This window comes from Pongo pygmaeus, chromosome 20, assembly GCF_028885625.2.
Source record: "Pongo pygmaeus isolate AG05252 chromosome 20, NHGRI_mPonPyg2-v2.0_pri, whole genome shotgun sequence".
NCBI lineage: Eukaryota > Metazoa > Chordata > Mammalia > Primates > Hominidae > Pongo > Pongo pygmaeus.
In genome coordinates, this window is record NC_072393.2 from 65,117,619 (window position 1) to 65,136,223 (window position 18,605).

Here is an 18,605-nt window from a genome sequence, read left to right on the forward strand (position 1 = left end):
ATTAAAAAAAATGTTTTTAGCTGGGTGTGGTGGTGCACATCTGTAGTCACAGCTACTTGGGAGGCTGAGGCAGGAGGATCACTTGAGTCCAGGAGGTTGAGGCTACAGTGAGCCAAGATCTCATGACTGCACTCCAGCCTGGGCAACAGGGCAAGACTCCATCTCAAAAAAAAAAAAAATGTTGGCAGGATTGCATTCCTTCTGTGAACACTAGGGGGAAAATTGTTCTGTAGCTCATGGCCCCTTCCCCCATGTGGTGGCGCACACCTGTAATCCTAGCACTTTGGGAGGCCAAGGCGGGCAGACTGCTTGAGCCCAAGAGTTCAAGACCAGCCTGGGCAACATAGCAAGACCATGTCTCTACTTTTTTTTTGATAAAAATTTTTAAAAAAAATTTTAAAAACCAATCAGCCAATTTTCCCCAAGTTAATCTATAAAGTAAATGAAATGCAAATAAAATATACCACATTTCAGCCGGGTGCAGTGGTTCACTCCTGTAATTCCAGCACTTTGGGAGGCCAAGGCAGGGAGATTGCTTGAGCCCAGGAATTCAAGACCAGCTTGGGCAACATGGTGAAACTCCATCTCTAGTAAAAATACAAAAATTAGCTAGGTGTGGTGGTGCACGCCTGTTGTCCCAACTACCCGGGAGGCTGAGGCAGGAGGATCACCTGAGCCTTGGGAGGCAGAGGCTGCAGTGAGCCATGATCGTGCCAGCCTGAGCAACAGAGTGAGACCCTGTCTCAGAAAAATAAAAAGAAGCCCATTTTATATGATCCAACAAAAAGATTCTAAAATGCATGTGGAAAAGTCCAAGAATTGCTAAGACAATTTGGAAAAAACGACAAGTAGGGAAGAATTGTCATATTGTAAATAAAAATACTGTTAAGTTATATAATATTAAAATAGTGTGATAGCTGGACACGGTGGCTCATGTGTGTAATCCCAGCACTTTGGGAGGCCGAGGCGGGTGGATCACCTGAGGTCGGAGTTCAAGACTAGCCTGGCCAACATGGTGAAACCCTGTCTGTACTAAAAATACAAAAAAAAATTAGCTGGGTATGGTGGCACACGCCTGTAATCCCAGCTACTCGGGAGGCTGAGACAAGAGAAGCACTTGAACCCGGGAGGCAGAGATTGCAGTAAGCTGAGATCGTGCCACTGCACTCCAGCCTGGGTGACAGAGTGAGACTCCATCTCCAAAAAAAAAAAAAATATTGTGGTATTGGCACAGGAGTGGACAACTAGGTCAATCTGGGAACAGACCTTTTGGAACTTGATATACATGAAGTGACTCAACCAATCAGTGAAGACAGGGTGGATGTACACTGAATATTGGAGAAAACTGAACTCCCCCATACAAAAGAAAACGGATTTCCACTTTACACACACTCAAAATTAAATTCCAGATTAAATAGTAGGATATTTTTAATGATTTATTAAATTTTTTTTTGGTAGAGACAGGGTCTCAATATGTTGCTCAGTCTAGTGTCAAACTCCTAGCCTCAAGCAATCCTCCCTTCTCTACTTCTCAAAGTGCTGGGATTACAGGCTGAGCCACCACACCCAGCCTGATATTTATTTTTAAATATCAGGAAAATGTAAAACTTTGTTTTGTTTTTGTTTGTTTGTTTTGAGACAGAGTCTTGCTCTGTCACCCGGGGTGAAGTGTAGTGGTGCGAACATGGCTCACTGCAGCCTTGACCTCCTGGGCACAAGCAATCCTCTCACCTCAGCCTCCTGAGTAGCTGGGACCACAGGCACATGCCACCACACTCAGCTAACTTTCTTTCTTTCTTTCTTTCTTTTTTTTTTTTTTGAGATGGAGTCTTACTCTGTCACCCAGGCTGGAGTGCAGTGGTGCGATCTCGGCTCACTGCAACCTCCGACTCATGGGTTCAAGTGATTCTCCTGCGTCAGCCTCCCGAGTAGCTGAGACTACAGGCACATGCCACCACGCCTGGCTACTTTTTGTATTTTTAGTAGATGGGGTTTCACCGTGTTAGCCAGGATGGTCTCAATCTCCTGACCTCGTGATCCACCCACCTCGGCCTCCCAAAGTGCTGGGATTGCAGGCGTGACCCACCATGCCTGGCCCACACTCAGCTAACTTTCGGTTTTTTGTTTGTTTTTTGAGACGAAGTCTTGCTGTTGTTCCCCAGGCTGGAGTGCAATGGGGTAATCTCGGCTCACTGCAACCTCCGCCTCCCGGATTCAAGGGATTCTCCTGCCTCAGCCTCCCGAATAGCTGGGATTACAGGCACCTGCCACCGCACCCGGCTAATTTTTGTATTTTTAGTAGAGACAGGGTTTCACCATGTTGGGGCCAGGCTGGTCTCAAACTCCTGACCTCAGGTGATCTGCCCGCCTCGGCCTCCCCAAAGTGCTGGGATTACAGGCGTGAGCCACCGCGCCCAGCTTTTTTCTTCTTTTTTTTTTTTTTTTTTTTTGGGGGGGGAGAGAGAAGGTCTCGCCATGTTGCCCAGGCTGAAAGTAAAAATTTTATGACCTCAAGAGTTGAAAATGATTTCTTCTTCTTCTTTTTTTTTTTTTTTTGAGACGGAGTCTCACTCTGTCACCCAGGCTGGAGTGCAGCAGTGCAATCTTGGCTTACTGCAACCTCCGCCTCCTGGATTCACGCCATTCTCCTGCCTCAGCCTCCCGAGTAGCTGGGACTACAGGTGCCCGCCGCCACACCCGGCTAATTTTTGTATTTCTAGTAGAGATGGGGTTTCACCGTGTTAGCCAGGATGGTCTCGATCTCCTGACCTTGTGATCTGTCCACCTCGGCCTCCCAAAGCGCTGCGATTACAGGCGTGAGCCACCGCACCCGGCCGAAAATGATTTCTTAAATAATAACACAAAAAGTATACAGACCCCTAAAACCCTGCCAATAACAATATTGGTTAGGCAGTACAGGACCTGTGAATTTGATGAGTTATCACTCCTGTGATTTGATGATGTCATATGGCATAGTTGCCCTTGTTTTGTTTTGTTTTGTTGAGACAGGGTCTCATTTCGTTGTCCAGGCGGGAGTGCAGTGGTGAAACCATAGGTCACTGCAACCCAGAACTCCTAGTCTAAAGCAATCTGTCCATCTCTGCCTCACGACTAAAGAAACAACTGGCAAGTTTAATAAATCGAACTTAAATCTCTGAAAAGACAATGTAAACATAAATAAAAGATAAGCAAAATATTGGAGGAAAACATAAACCAAAAAAAATCTCAACAAACCCAGAAGGTACTTTTAAACTCGAAATAAGTCCAGGTGCGGTGGCTCACGCCTGTAATCCCAGCACTTTGGGAGGCTGAGGCAGGGGGATCACTTGAGGTCAGGAGTTCAAGACCAGCCTGGCCAACTTGGTAAAACCCCGTCTCTACTAAAAATACAAAAATTAGCCAGCCGTGGTGGTGGGCGCCTGTAATCCCAGCTACTCAGGTGGCTGAGGCAGGAGAATCTCTTCAACCCAGGAGGTCGAGGTTGCAGTGAGCCGAGATCATGCCACTGTACTCCAGCCTGGGCAACAGAGCAAGACTCCATCTCAAAAAACAAATTAACTACAAATAAATATGAATAGGACTAAAATATGATAGAAACATGGAGAAAGGCCATAAGGCAGGAATACACATCAGAAGAAACTAGGCTGATAGACCAGAAAGAAAACATGCTTAGTATTACATGCCTAGCAGTAATCAGAGAAACCCCAGCACTGTGAGGGCAGGGCCTCACCTGCCTTGCTCGTGGCCACACACCCTGTTCATAGCACCGTGAGGGCAGGGCCTCACCTGCCTTGCTCATGGCCATACACCCTGTTCATAGCACCGTGAGGGCAGGGCCTCACCTGCCTTGCTCGTGGCCACACACCCTGTTCATAGCACCGTGAGGGCAGGGCCTCACCTGCCTTGCTCGTGGCCACACACCCTGTTCATAGCACCGTGAGGGCAGGGCCTCACCTGCCTTGCTCGTGGCCACACACCGTGTTCATAGCACCGTGAGGGCAGGGCCTCACCTGCCTTGCTCGTGGCCACACACCCTGTTCATAGCACCGTGAGGGCAGGGCCTCACCTGCCTTGCTCGTGGCCACACACCCTGTTCATAGCACCGTGAGGGCAGGGCCTCACCTGCCTTGCTCGTGGCCACACACCCTGTTCATAGCACCGTGAGGGCAGGGCCTCACCTGCCTTGCTCGTGGCCACACACCCTGTTCATAGCACCGTGAGGGCAGGGCCTCACCTGCCTTGCTCGTGGCCACACACCCTGTTCATAGCACTGTGAGGGCAGGGCTTCACCTGCCTTGCTCGTGGCCACACACCCTGTTCATAGCACCGTGAGGGCAGGGCTTCACCTGCCTTGCTCGTGGCCACACACCCTGTTCATAGCACTGGCTGGTATTCGTAGCATTGTCAACAAACAAGATACACATCAATATAATGTGATGGATTTCTCAGCCTTCAAAACAGCGAGTTGAAAACCCTGCCAATAAAAAAAAGAAGGCATAAACATGACTATGATTAAAAAAAAAAAAGGCTGGGTGCGGTGGCTCATGCCTGTAATCCCAGCACTTTAGGAGGCTGAGGCAGGTGGATCACGAGGTCAGGAGATCGAGACCATCCTGGCTAACATGGTGAAACCCCGTCTCTACTAAAAATACGAAAAATTAGCCGAGCATGGTGGCGGGCACCTGTAGTCCCAGCTACTTGGGAAGCTGAAGCAGGAGAATGGCGTGAACCCAGGAGGCGGAGCTTGCAGTGAGCCAAGATCACGCCACTGCAATCCAGCCTGGGTGACAGAGCAAGACTCTGTCAAAAAAACAAAGTGCCAATAACAGGTATTGGTGAGGAAGTGAATACCAGGACCTGTGCATATGATGAGCTACTGAAACTGCCTTTGCAAAATTATGACTAAGACAGTGAAAGAGATCTGACTAAATCGATTCCATCTTGCTTCTAACCTCTAAGCTGTCCTAGTTCATTCTTGGGCATAGGCTGAACTAACTTTGAGAGAAACTTATAGTTCATAACCTTATGGTTTATAGTTTAAAACAAAGAGTATAACAGCCCTTTGCCAAAGCAGACCTCCTTCTTGCCTGGGGACCAGATGGCCTTTGTAGGACTAACATTAGCCACAAGATTAGAAACTATGGTTTAGGAGTCATGCAGCTGGAGGCTAGAAGATTCTGATCCTCCCTGAACTGCTCCTAAGATCAGTACTTGGGATATTTTGCAGCCCCTGCACTTGATGGATCAGCTGGCACCACCCAGATCCATAAAATGGCTCATCTGATCTTGTGGCCCCCAGGAACTGACTCCACGCAAGACGACAGCTTCGACTCCCTATGATTTCATCCCTGACCAATCAGCACTCCTGGCTCACTGGCTTCCCCCAACCCACCAAGTTGTCCTTAAAAACTCTGCTCCCTGAATGCTCGGGGAGACTGATCTGAGTGATAACAAAACCCTTGTCCTGCACAGCTGGCTCTGCGTGAATTACCCTTTCTCTACTGTAATTCCCCCGTCTTGAGAAATCAGCTGTGTCCAGGCACAGGAAAGGTGAACCCACTGGGCAGTTACACTACTGCTCCTGTGATATGATTATGTCACGTGGCATGGTTGCCCTTTTTTCTTTTTGACAGTCTTGCTGTCACTCAAACTGGAGTGTGGTGGCGGGATCTCGGCTGACTGCAACCTCCAGCTCCCAGGTTCAAGCAATTCTCGTGCCTCAGCCTCCCAAGAAGCTGGAGTACAGGCCCGCGCCACCACACCTGGCTAATTGTTGTATTTTTAGCAGAGGTGGGGTTTCACCATGTTGGCCAGGCTGGTCTTGAACTCCTGGCCTTGGCCTCTCAAAGTGCTGGGATTACAGGCATGAGCCAGCGCACCAGCTGTAGTTTTGTTTTCTTGAGACAGTCTCACTCTGTCACCCAGGCTGGAGCAAAGTGGTAGAGTCATAGCTCCCTGCAACCTAGAACTCCCGGGCTCAAGTGATCCTCCCACTTCAGCCTCCCCAGTAGCTAGGACTACAGGCACGTGCCACCACACCTCGCCTTTTTTTTTTTTTTTTTTGAGACAGAGTCTTGCTGTGCTGTCCAGGATGGTCTCAAATTTCTGGCCTCAAGTCATCCTCCTGCCTCAGCCTTCCAAAGCTTTCAGATTATAGGCATGAGCCACCATACCCGGCCCCATAGTTGACCTTAAAATAGATTATATGATTATCTGGGGGTGTGTTGGGGGGGGGCTGATCTAGCTACATGATCCCTTTTAAAGCATGGAGCTCTTGGCGGGCACAGTGGCTCACACCTGTAATCCCAGCACTTTGAAAGGCCAAGGCGATCGGATCACCCAAGGTGGTCGGATCACCCGAGATCTGTAATTTGAGACCAGCCTGGCCAACAGGGCGAAAACTCATTTCCGCTAAAAATACAAAAATTAGCCAGGCATGGTGGCATGTGCCTGTAATCCCAGCTACTTGGGAGGCTGAGGCAGGAGAATTGCTTGAACCCGGGAGGCGGAAGTTGCAGTGAGCCGAGATCATGCCACTGCACCCTAGCCTGGGTGACAGAACAAGACTCCGTCTTGGAAAAAAAAAAATACAAAAATTAGGCCAAGCGCGGTGGCTCATGCTTGTAATCCCAGCACTTTGGGAGGTCGAGGCGGGCAGATCACGAGGTCAGGAGATCGAGACCATCCTGGCCAACATGGTGAAACCCCATCTCTACTAAAAATACAAAAATTAGCCAGGCATGGTGGCGGATGCCTGCAATCCCAGCTACTCAGGAGGCTGAGGCAGGAGAATCGCTTGAACCCGGGAGGTGGAGGCTGCAGTGAGCTGAGATCATGCCATTACACTCCAGCCTGGCAACAGAGCACGACTCTGTCTTGAAAAAAGGAAAAAGAGGCTGGGCGCGGTGGCTCACGCCTGTAATCTCAGCACTTTGGGAGGCCAAGGCAGGCAGATCATTTGAGATCAGGAGTTCAAGACGAGCCTGGCCAACATGGTGAAACCCTGTCTCTACTAGAAATACAAAAAATTAGCCAGGCGTGGTGGCATGTGCCTGTAATCCCAGCTACTCAGAAGGCTGAGGCAGGAGAATCGCTTGAACCTGGGAGGTGGAGGTTGCAGTGAGCTGAGATCGCGCCACTGCACTCCATCCTGGGCAACAGAGCAAGACTCTGTCTCAAAAAAAGAGAAATGCCTAGAACTAAATATGAAAAGACTAAGTGGAGAAACCAAAACCCTACTGAGGGTCATAAAACAGACCAGACTGAAGGCAGGGACAGTCATCCAAAGCAGAAGCCACTAATCATTCAAGCCTGATTCCATTTGCCCCTTCTTGCTTGTCCCCCTGAATGCTACTAAGGGGGATCCAGACAGGAAGACCTGGGCAGGTTCGGAACCTGAAACATCTGTGAATGAAGTGTGAAGACAGAGCATGTGAAGAGAAACTCGGTTGGGTCTCTCAGTGGCCAACTACTTCCACACCTTTTTCCCACTTCCTCTGCCCAGCCCAGGAAACCAAGGGACCACAGACAGGCCACGGTGGGGAGACACAGAAGGCAGGAGGCATAACAGGGCCTCCACTGTGCTTAACCTCATGAGTGGTGGCCCCCTACATCAGTGCAATGTTGAATCAAGCAACCTTCTCTATATCAGACTCCGAACCCAGAACCAGGACACACAGTCCGTATGAGTTTCCTCTGGCTGCTGTAACAAATTACCACAAACATAGTGGCTTAAAACAACATACATTTATCTTACAGTTCCAGAGGCCAGACGTCCAAAGTGGGTCTCACTGGGCTAAAATAAAGATGACAGCAGGGCTACATGCCTTCTGGAGGCTCTAGGGAAGAATCTGTTTCCTTGACTTTCCCAGCTTCTAGAGGCTGTCTGCAACCATTGGCTCCTGGTCTTCTACTTGATCTTAGCCTAAAGGCCAAGAAGCATGCTCACTCTACTATCCTCAAAGCCAGCAACAGGCCAGGTGTGGTGGCTCATACCTGTAATCTCAGCACTTTGGGAGGCCAAGGCAGGAGCATTGCTTGAAGCCATGAGTTCAAGACCAGCCTGGGTAACATGGTGAGACCTTGACTCTACAAGAATATTAAAATATTACCCAGGTATTGTGGCACATGCCTGCAGTCCCAGCTACTCAGGAGGCTGAGGTGGGAGGATCACTTGAGCCCAGGAGGTCAAGCTGCAGTGAGCTATGATCATACCACTGTACTTCAGCCTGGGTGAGACCTTGTCTCAAAAAAAAAAAAAAAAAAAAAGCCAGCAATGCCAGGCCAAGTCCTTTCTCGTGCTGTCATCTCTCTGGTTCTTCCTCCTCTGCCTCCCTCTTCCACTTGTAAGGCCTGTTGTGATGATGTTGGATCCATCAAGGCAGCTTCCCCATCTAAGGGTCAGCTGATTAGCCGCCTTAATTCTTCTTTGCCATGTAACCTAAAATATTCACAGGTTCCAGGGATTAGGACGTGGACATATCTGGGGTCGTTATTCTGTTAAGCACACAACTCAACTGGCTTTCTGCCCAGCTCTGGGAGAAAGGACATTGAAGAGTCTGGGGCATGGGATTCAGACCAGCAAATGTCCAGTTTCCAGCATCTCAGTACATTGGAGGCAGTCCCATTATTTGACTAGAAAGCAGACCCCCCAGCAATGGCACTCAATGCAAATGAAATCCCAGCATTTGGCCAAGCTGGAGGTTCTTTACACTTACGGTGAGAGTTAAGAGGTCTTTACATATGTAATTAACTTAAGGATCTCAAAATGAGTTCATCCTGGCCCATCACACCTGTGTGGGCCCTAAATCCAAAAACAAATCCATAACTAAGAGCAAGGGAGGGAACTTAGAAGAGGAGGCAGCAGAGATTGGAGTGTTGTGCTTTGAAATGGCAGAAGGGACCAAAGAATGGAGCCTCTGTAAGCTGAAAAAGGAGGAAACAGATTCTCCCATAGAGCCCCCAGGACAAACCAGCCCTGCCAACATTTTGATTTTAACCCAGTGAGACCCACATTTGACTTCTGACCTCCGGAACTGTGAGATAATAAATGTGTATTGTTTTAAGCCACCATCCTCTTGCACCACCAGGAACATGAGGAGACTCATACACACTGCTTCACCAACACAAAGGAGAAAGGAGAATGGAGGGATGGAAGGCCTCACTTGACAGGATGATTGTGGCATAAAAAGCTGCAGAAACCAGGGCCAGGCACGGTGGCTCACGCCTGTAATCCCTGCACTTTGGGAGGCCGAGGCTGGTGGATCACGAGGTCAGGAGATCGAGACCATCCTGGCTAACGCGGTGAAACCCCGTCTCTACTAAAAATACAAAAAATTAGCCGGGCGTGGTGGCGGGCACCTGTGGTCCCAGCTATTTGGGAGGCTGAGGCCGGACGTGGTGGTGGGCACCTGTGGTCCCAGCTATTTGGGAGGCTGAGGCAGGAGAATGGCGTGAACCCAGGAGGTGGAGCTTGCAGTGAGCCGATTGCGCCACTGCACTCCAGCCTGAGTGACAGCGAGATTCTGTCTCAAAAAAAAAAAAAAGGCTGCAGAAACTATGTGGGGAGGGATGACTGGCAGAGAGTCAGGATGCAGCAGGCAAGGGGCCCCTGAACTAGAACTTGGGGTATGGGGTAGTTTTGGTAGTAGGGGACAGGATGGGTACAAGGCAAAGACAGCAGAATAAGTGAGGTGGCCCAAGGGCAGCACCAGAGGAGATGGGATAGGCAGAGCATGGAGCCCTGGAACTCAGCCCAGGAGCAGGAGCTACTGAGGAGACAGAAGGCCAGAGTGTCACAGATCCTGTTTTCATAGCTAGCCTCGAGGTGGGGCCTCACAAATGAGGGATTTCAGCTTTACACCCTTACCTGGGCCGGCAATCCCAAACCTCTGTCTCTACCATGTCACCACTACAGGCAGCCAAATGACACCAGAGCCGTGCCACTAGAGCACTGCTCACATGCCAGGCCTGCTGTGAACACTAGTTTCTCCCCTCCTTGACTCCTCACCACTCTCCCACAACAGGATCACAACCAACCCCTTGACAGATGCGGAGATAAAGCCCAGGAAAGACCAGGTCTCATGCACAAGGACAGGGGCCAAACACACCTAGAGCACTGAGCCCACTCCCTCCTCCTCAAGCCATCTGCTTCACTTTGACATACTTCTCTTTCAATGAATTCATACTTTTTTTTTTTTTTTTGAGACAGAGTCTTGCTCTGTTGCCCAGGCTGGAGTGCAGTGGCGCAATCGTGGCTCACTGTAAGCTCCGCCTCCCAGATTCACGCCGTTCTCCTGCCTCAGCCTCCTGAGTAGCTGGGACTACAGGCGCCCGCCATCACGCCCAGCTAATTTTTTGTATTTTTAGTAGAGACGGGGTTTCACCGTGTTAGCCAGGATGGTCTCAATCTCCTGACCTCGTGATCCGCCCGCCTTGGCCTCCCAAAGTGCAGGGATTACAGGCTTGAGCCACCGCGCCCGGCCTATTTTTATTGTTTTTGAGACAGAGTCTTGCTGTGTCACCCAGGCTTGAGTGTAGTGGCATGATCTTGGCTCACCGCAACTTCCACCTCCCGGGTTCAAGCAATTCTCCTGCCTCAGACTCCCACGTAGCTGGCATTACAAGCAGAGGCCACCATGCCCGGCTAATTTTTGTATTTTTAGTAAAGATGGGGTTTTGCCCTGTTGGCCAGGCTGGTCTCAAACTCCTGGCCTCAAGGGATCTGTATGCCTTACCTTACCAAATTGTTGGGATTACAGGCGTGAGCCACCACTCCCGGCCCCATACATTTATTTTAAATTTCCACATCATGCAATAATAAAATAAACAGTATTTCAAGTCACCTTAAAATAGATAATGTCTACAATAATAGATGTTCATCCACACAGCCCCGTTTATCACCTGGAACCACACTTGAGAAGTCCTGCCTACCAGCGTCCATCACCAGCTCCATTCCTCTGTAGTTGGTGCCGTCTCCAAGAATCGAGCCCCTTCCAGGGGTTTGCACAGGCTGCAGCCTCCTCCTACTACAGCAGATGCCAAAGGGCACTGGGCATGGTGTGGGGGGTCAGTTCACTTTCACACAGGGCTTGTGTTTTCCATGGTCTCGGCAACACCAACAGTGTCTGAACATGACTGCACAGACATTGGTGCCCGCCGCTGCTTATGAGCTCCAAGACCATCTCTCCTTCTATGGGTGCCCCACTTATCTCACTTTTTGACCCCTCCCCAGGTCTCTGGGACCTTCTCTTCACAGTCTTGACTTCCTGTCTGGACCAGGTCTGTCAGTCCTACTCCCCAGCACCAGATGGGCCCTGAGAACCCCCCTCCTGCCACACCTGCTATTTCCTCATATCCAGCCTCTCAGGCTATAATCACCATGCCACCCTTCCAGAAGGTTCCTTCCAACCGCTCTTCCGAAAAGGCCCTCTCCATGGCCCTCTTGTCAATGACTCACTCCCAGCATGGACAGCAGAGACCCGACCCACACCTCTAACCCATGAGGCTCTGCCCAGCCCTCCCTGGACATGTCAGAAAACAGAGAGACCCTAGTCACCGTAGGTCCAGAGGCAGGACCAGCAGCCACGTCCATGCCTTTTCAGAGCACCGTCACCAGGGTAAGGCAAGTTCTAGAGAAGAGATCTCAGAAAGGCAGAGGGGGATCTGTGTGAGGAGGTACCTCATTACCACCATTGTTAATCATCATTGACTTGTTCATTCATAGAGAAAAAGTCATCTTGAACTACCAAACCTGAGAGCATAATGTCGGATACGGAAAGTCAGTGGGAGAAGTCATCTGTCATTAGGGGTGGGAGTGGGGAACTTAACACAGGCATCCAGGAAAAGGCAGGATGAGAAGAAACCGTGGACTTGGTAAAGTCTGTAAGAAACGTCACCATCTCAGCCATCACTACAGCATCTGCCTGTATTTCTCACATGCTTACATGAAAGGCATTATTTATTCACTTGGACAACAAAGGCTGCTTTTCGTGAGATTCACTGGTCCTCTCACGAGGGCATCCACCGATACTTCAAGAATCCTTCCTGGGGCCGGGCGCAGTGGCTCACGCCTGTAATCCCAGCACTCTGGGAGGCTGAGGGGGGCGGATCACGAGGTCAGGAGATCGAGACCATCCTGAGTAACACGGTGAAACCCCATCTCTACTAAAAAAAAAAAAAAAAAAAAAAAAAAAAAAAGCCAGGTGTGGTGGCGGGCGCCTGTAGTCCCAGCTACTCAGGAGGCTGAGGCAGGAGAATGGCGTGAACCTGGAAGGCAGAGCTTGCAGTGAGCCGAGATTGCGCCACTGCACTCCAGCCTGGGAGACAGAGAGAGACTCCATCTCAAAAAAAAAAAAAAAAAAAGGAAGAAAGAAAGAAAGAAACAATCCTGCCTAGGATGGTGAATCACTCCTATAATCCCAGCACTTTGGGAAGCTGAAGCAAGACGATCACTTAAGCCCAGGAGTTCGAGACCAGCCTGGGTAACACAGCAACATCCCAACTCTACCAAAAAAAAATGTTTTTTTTTAATTAGCGAGGCATGATGGTGCACGCCTGCAGCCCCAGCTACTGGGGGGGATCACTTGAGCCTAGGAGGTCAAGGGTGCAGTGAGCGATGATGGTGCCACTGCACCTCAGCCTGGGTGACAGAGCAAGACCCTATCTCAAAAAAAAACAAAAAAAACAAAAAACAGTCCCCACACTAGCAGCCACCTATAAGAATATAAAGAAAGCATGGTGCCCTCCACCACCTTTTACTTCTATACCTAACCAGCAATTTTGGGGGGAAAAGACATAAATGGGGAAGAGTTCTGACACATGACTAGCTAAGAAGGTTTTGAAATAAAAATAAAGAGTAGGAATTCCACCAGGTACAGTGGCTCACACCTGTAATCCCAGCACTTTGGGAGGCCGAGGCAGGTGGATCACCTGAGGTCAGGAGTTCGAGACCAGCCCGGCCAACATGGTGAAACTCCATCTCTACTAAAAATACAAAAATTAGCCAGGAGTGGTTGCATACACCTATAATCCCAGCTACTCAGGATGCTGAGGTGGGGGAATCGCTTCAACTTGCGAGGCGGAGGTTGCGGTGAACCGAGATCGAGCCACTGCACTCCAACCTGGACAACAGAGAGAGACTCCTTCTCAAAAAAAAAAAAGAAAAGAAAAAAGAAAAAAAAAAAATATATATATATATATTACAAGCCTATGCTAATTACAGCAGCGTGGGACAGGAGAAACAGAAAGACTTATAGGATGAAATTAAGAATAGGCTGGGCGTGGTGGCTCACGCCTGTAATCCCAGCACTTTGGGAGGCCAAGGTGGGCAGATCACCTGAGGTCAGGAGTTCGAGACCAGCCTGGCCAACATAGTGAAACCCCATCTCTACCAAAAAAATACAAAAATTAGCTGGGCCTGGTGGCACACGCCTGTAATCCCACCTACTCGGGAGGCTGAGACAGGAGCATCACTTGAGCCTGGGAGGCAGAGGTTGCAGTGAGCCCAGATTGTTCAACTGTACTCCAGCCTGGGCAACAGAGTGACTCCATGTCAAAAAAAAAAAAAAAAAAAAAAAAGGGGGCGCAGTGGCTCACACCTGTAATCCCAGCATTTTGGGAGGCCGACGTGGGTGGATCACGAGGTCAAGAGTTCAAGACCAGCCTGGCCAAGATGGTGAAACCCCGTCTCTACTAAAAATACAAAAATTAGCCAGGTGTGGTGGTGTGTGCCTGTAATCCCAGCTACTCAGGAGGCTGAGGCAGGAGAATTGTTTGGATCTGGGAGGCAGAGGTTGCAATGAGCCAAGATCGTGCCACTGCACTCCAGCCTGGGCAACAAGAGCGAGACTCCATCTCAAAAAAAAAAGAAGAAGAATAAAATATGTGTCACCAGCCCCCAGCACATCCACTCCACAATAGTAGAGTGTAGGGTAGGGCTCTGCCTGCTCATTTCGCCCCAGGAGGCCAACCCTCCCTGATAGCCCAGGATATTTTTGAAAAAAAAAAAAAAGGTGCTTTTCCGTCTCCCCAAGATCCTCTTGAATTCAACTAGACATTTCCTATATAAATGTTTTGTTCTGCCTGTTCATTTTGGTGGGTGCCCTTTTCTCCCTTCCCCACCACCCGTGCTCCTTCCCAGTCTGCCCCTGGCCTCCAGCCATGGGGATCAGTTGAGGTAGGGTCCCTGGTATTCCGTACCCTCCTCCCTTTGTTTCTGTTGGTTGTCACTCCTGCTGAATGTATTGCTTTTTAATACTGTACTGCAGGGTTTTTTTAAATAAAATTGTTTGGAAAGTAAAAGAGAAAAGGAATAACGTGTGTGATACATTGAATAAATAACACTTCACAGATCTGTAGTCTAGTGGGGGAATAAGAAAAAGTTTCAAAATTTTTATTTATTTTAGAGACAGGGTCCTACCTCTGTTGCCGAGGCCGGATGGAGTGCAGCAGCACAATAATAGCTCACTGTTACCTCAAACTCCTGGGCTTAAGCCATCCTCCTGCCTCAGCCTGCCCAGTAGCTAGGACTAAAGGTGCACAATACCACTCCTGGCTAATTTTTTTACTTTTAATTTTTTTTCTAGAGACGTGGTCTCACTATGTTGCCCAGGCTGATCTTGACCTCCTAGGGTAAAGTGGTCCTCCCACCCTGGCCTCCCAAAGTGCTAGGATTATAAGTATAAGCCACTGCACCCAGCCAAATATTATTATTATTTAAATTTATTTATTTATTTTTATTTATTTTTTGAGACGGAGTCTTGCTGTGTCGCCAGGCTGGAGTGTAGTGGTGCAATCTCAGCTCACTGCAACCTCTGCCTCCCGGTCTCAAGAGATTCTCCTGCCTCAGCCTCCCGAGTAGCTGGGACTACAGGCATCCGCCACCACGCCCAGCTAATTTTTTGTATTTTTAGTAGAGACGGGGTTTCACCATGTTGGCCAGGATGGTCTCGATCTCTTGACCTCGTGATCCACCCACCTGGTCCTCCCAAAGTGCTGGGATTTCAGGCCTGAGCCACCGCGCCCGCCTATTTATTTTATTTGAGACGGAGTCTTGCCCTGTCGCCCAGGCTGCAGTGCAATGGTGCCATCTTGGCTCACTGCAACTTTTACCTTCTGAGTTCAAGTGATTCTCCTGCCTCAGCCTTCTGAGTAGCTGGGATTACAGGCATGCGCCACCACACCTGGCTAATTTTTTGTATCTTTAGCAGAGATGGGGTTTCACTATGTTGGCCAGGCTGGTCTCAAATTCCTCACCTCATGATCCACTCGCCTCGGCTTCCCAAAGTGCTGGGATTACAGGCGTGAGCCACCGCACCCAGCCTCAAAAATTATTATTATTATTTTGAGACAGACTCTCGGCTCTGTTGCCTAAACTGGAGTGCAGTGGTGCAATCTTAGCTCACTGCAACCTCCACCTCCCAAGTTCAAGCGATTCTCCTGCTTCAGCCTCCTGAGTAGCTGGGATTACAGGTGCATACCACCACACCCAGCTAATCAAATATTATTTTTTAATCCTTGCAAATGTAATAGCAAAAACTGTGAATGCTCCAAGCTAGCTAGGGCTTAGGGAGGCATGGATTTGTATAAAGTGCTGGTGAACTTGTAAAGCTGAAGATCCACAGTGAGATATTTTTATAACATCCACACCCTCTGATCCAACACCTGCAACAATGGGCTTGGCAAGTAACTCATGGGGAAAGCACTTCTCTTGGCTGGGGCTTCCTCGACCATAGTGGGAGCAACACGACACAACTCATCCCATGAAATGTGGTGAAGATGTCAGCTCTAGGCCAGGCACGGTGGCTCACGCCTGTAATCCCAGCACTTTGGGAGGCCGAGGTGGGAGGATCACGAGGTCAGGAGATCGAGACTATCCTGGCTAACACGGTGAAACCCCGTCTCTACTAAAAATACAAAAAGAAAGCCGGGCGTGGTGGCGGGCACCTGTAGTCCCAGCTACTCGGGAGGCTGAGGCAGGAGAATGGTGTGAACCCGGGAGGCGGAGCTTGCAGTGAACCGAGATCGCGCCACTGCACTCCAGCCTCAGTGACAGAGCGAGACTCTGTCTCAAAAAAAAAAAAAAAAAAAAAGTATCAGCTCTAGCCTGGCCCCAGAGGAGTCCACGGGGGTTATTCTTCTTTTTTTCCCACTATACTAACAAGGACGTGAGGGTTCTTTTTTTTTTTTTTTTTTTTTTTTTTTTTTTTTTTTTTTTTTTGAGACGGAGTCTCCCTCTGTCGCCCAGGCTGGAGTGCATTGGTGCGATCTCAGCTCACTGCAAGCTCCACCTCCCAGGTTCACGCCATTCTTCTGCCTCAGCCTCCCGAGTAGCTGGGACTACAGGCACCCACCACCACGCCCGGCTAATTTTTTTGTATTTTTAGTAGAGACGGGGTTTCACCGTGATCTCGATCTCCTGACCTCGTGATCCATCCGCCTCGGCCTCGCAAAGTGGTGGGATTACAGGCATGAGCCTACATGCCCGGCCAGACGTGAGGGTTCTTAGACACAACTTTCTTTCTGTTGTTGCTAATAATCCCCTCCAATGACACTGCAAAGTGGGGTCAACATGCCCACTCTGCAGATGAAGAAACTGAGGCTCTGACTGATGGCCAGAGCCAAGATGCCAATAGCAAGGACAACAGGGAACCTTTGTGAGGAACTTTACCTTTACTTTTCTGCACAAACATCCTCGAGGTAGGCATTGCCATTGGAGAAAACTGAGGCATGAGAAGCAGGTAGATCTAAGATCTCTAGCTTGTGTCTGCCTCACTCTCCACACTGCAAGCTCTGGGATCTACACGCCCACATTCAAATCTTGCACATGTGCTCACCCTCCCCTGCATTCCCAGCACATCAAGCATTTGATAATCTGTTGACTAAGTGGATTTCTTCAGCCTACCTTCCAGACGCTGGCTTTGTCTGATAGGAAATGCACGAGACAGCCCCATTGGCCAGGGCCCCTTGAACTGGCACCAGAGGAATGCAGCGTTCCTCATGGGGACATAGTCAAAACTTACCGTCGACCCACAACATGGCATACACAAGAGAAATGGAGATACCGGGGCTCAGGCTGGCACCGGGCCATGGGCACAGTGGTATGGGAAAGCCTGAAGAACAGGGCCCAGCGTGTCTCAACGGATGGTCACAAGACACAGTAGACCATGGGGCCACAGTAGGGGTGGCCAGCGCCAACCTCTGCTGCTTTGTCTGTGTACTCCAAGCTCCCTTCTAGGCTGGTCTCTGGTCCCAAAGGGTATAAGGGCCTTAACATAACAAGAACCTACTGTGTTCAGGGCAGGAGGGATGGGCCATGAAGAGAGCCCAGGCTCCAGCTGCCACATGATATTGAACCTACTGTGCATCTGGGAAGGCAAAGCTGGAGGAACAGCAAGGGTGACCAGCCTGACCTCTGCTGCTATGTTCATATAACCTCAGGCTCACTTCTTGGTCAGGGTCCTTCCTGAAGGAAATAGGAATGCTACCGAACTTGAAAACCTAATTTGCGACAGGAGGAGGAAGCCCAGATGGATAGCTGAGGTCCCTGGTGGGAAGGCAGGAAGGACCCCAAAGTAAGGTGTTTGGGGCACTAGCCCCTGCAGTCCTCCAGCGTTCCTTCATCCACGGAGACACAGAGACTTCTGTGAACACATGTGTTACCAAGGCCTTGGTATCCACTTGTCCCTGCCTACTGTTTCCTTAATGCCCCGAGAGGTGGCAATGCCTGGGCCTCTGCCGCTATGTTCACACAGCTCTAGCTCCCTTCCTGACCAGGGTCTCTCCTGGAGCACACAGGAGTATGAAGGAATTGGACAACCTACTGTGTGCGGGGGAGGATCCAAGTCCAGTTGTATGAAAGGGCCAGGGCTCTTCAGGGAACACATGGGGCTCCACTGGCCACACAGGGCACAGAAATAGCAAGTCACAACAACTATCACTTTGCAGAAGACAATTACAGTGCATGGCCACCACCAATGACAAACAGATGCTCATAGTGGGACCCCAACTGAAAAGGATACTGTCTCAGCTCCAGGCTGCAGGGCTGACAGGAAGCGCCTCGAATGCTACCAGGAACTCTGTGAAGCCCAGCTGCCTCACAGCCCACGTGGGGTGCTGCCTGCACTGCTCCCTTCCAAGGCTGGTTCTGTCCTCGAAGTGGCCCATAGCCTGATGAGGAGGCTGAGGCACAGGAGATCACAGTATTGTGCCAAACCCCTACTGACTCCAATAGGGATGGCACCAGGTTCAAGAGGCAGAAGAGACTGAGAGCCAGCAAACAAGATGTAGGGTTTTACTGGGGGCTTACATACCGGGGAGAGTCCAGGGGTGGTGGGCTGGGCAGGAGAACCACTTGCAAAAAGCATGCAGTTTATATGGCATTTTCACTTAACATCCTCCCCCTGGCAACCTTCATCTAACTGAAAGCAAAAGGCCAGGATCCTTTGTACCACCAGCATTCCATGGGACAGGGCTAAGGACCCAGATGTTCCTCAAAAATAAGGAACGAATCTTTGAGATTCCTTAGCCAGGAACTCTGAACCACACTCAGGTGCGTCTGCCGCACAGGGCCATTCTCAGGTATGCTTAAGCCATTGCTATGGGGT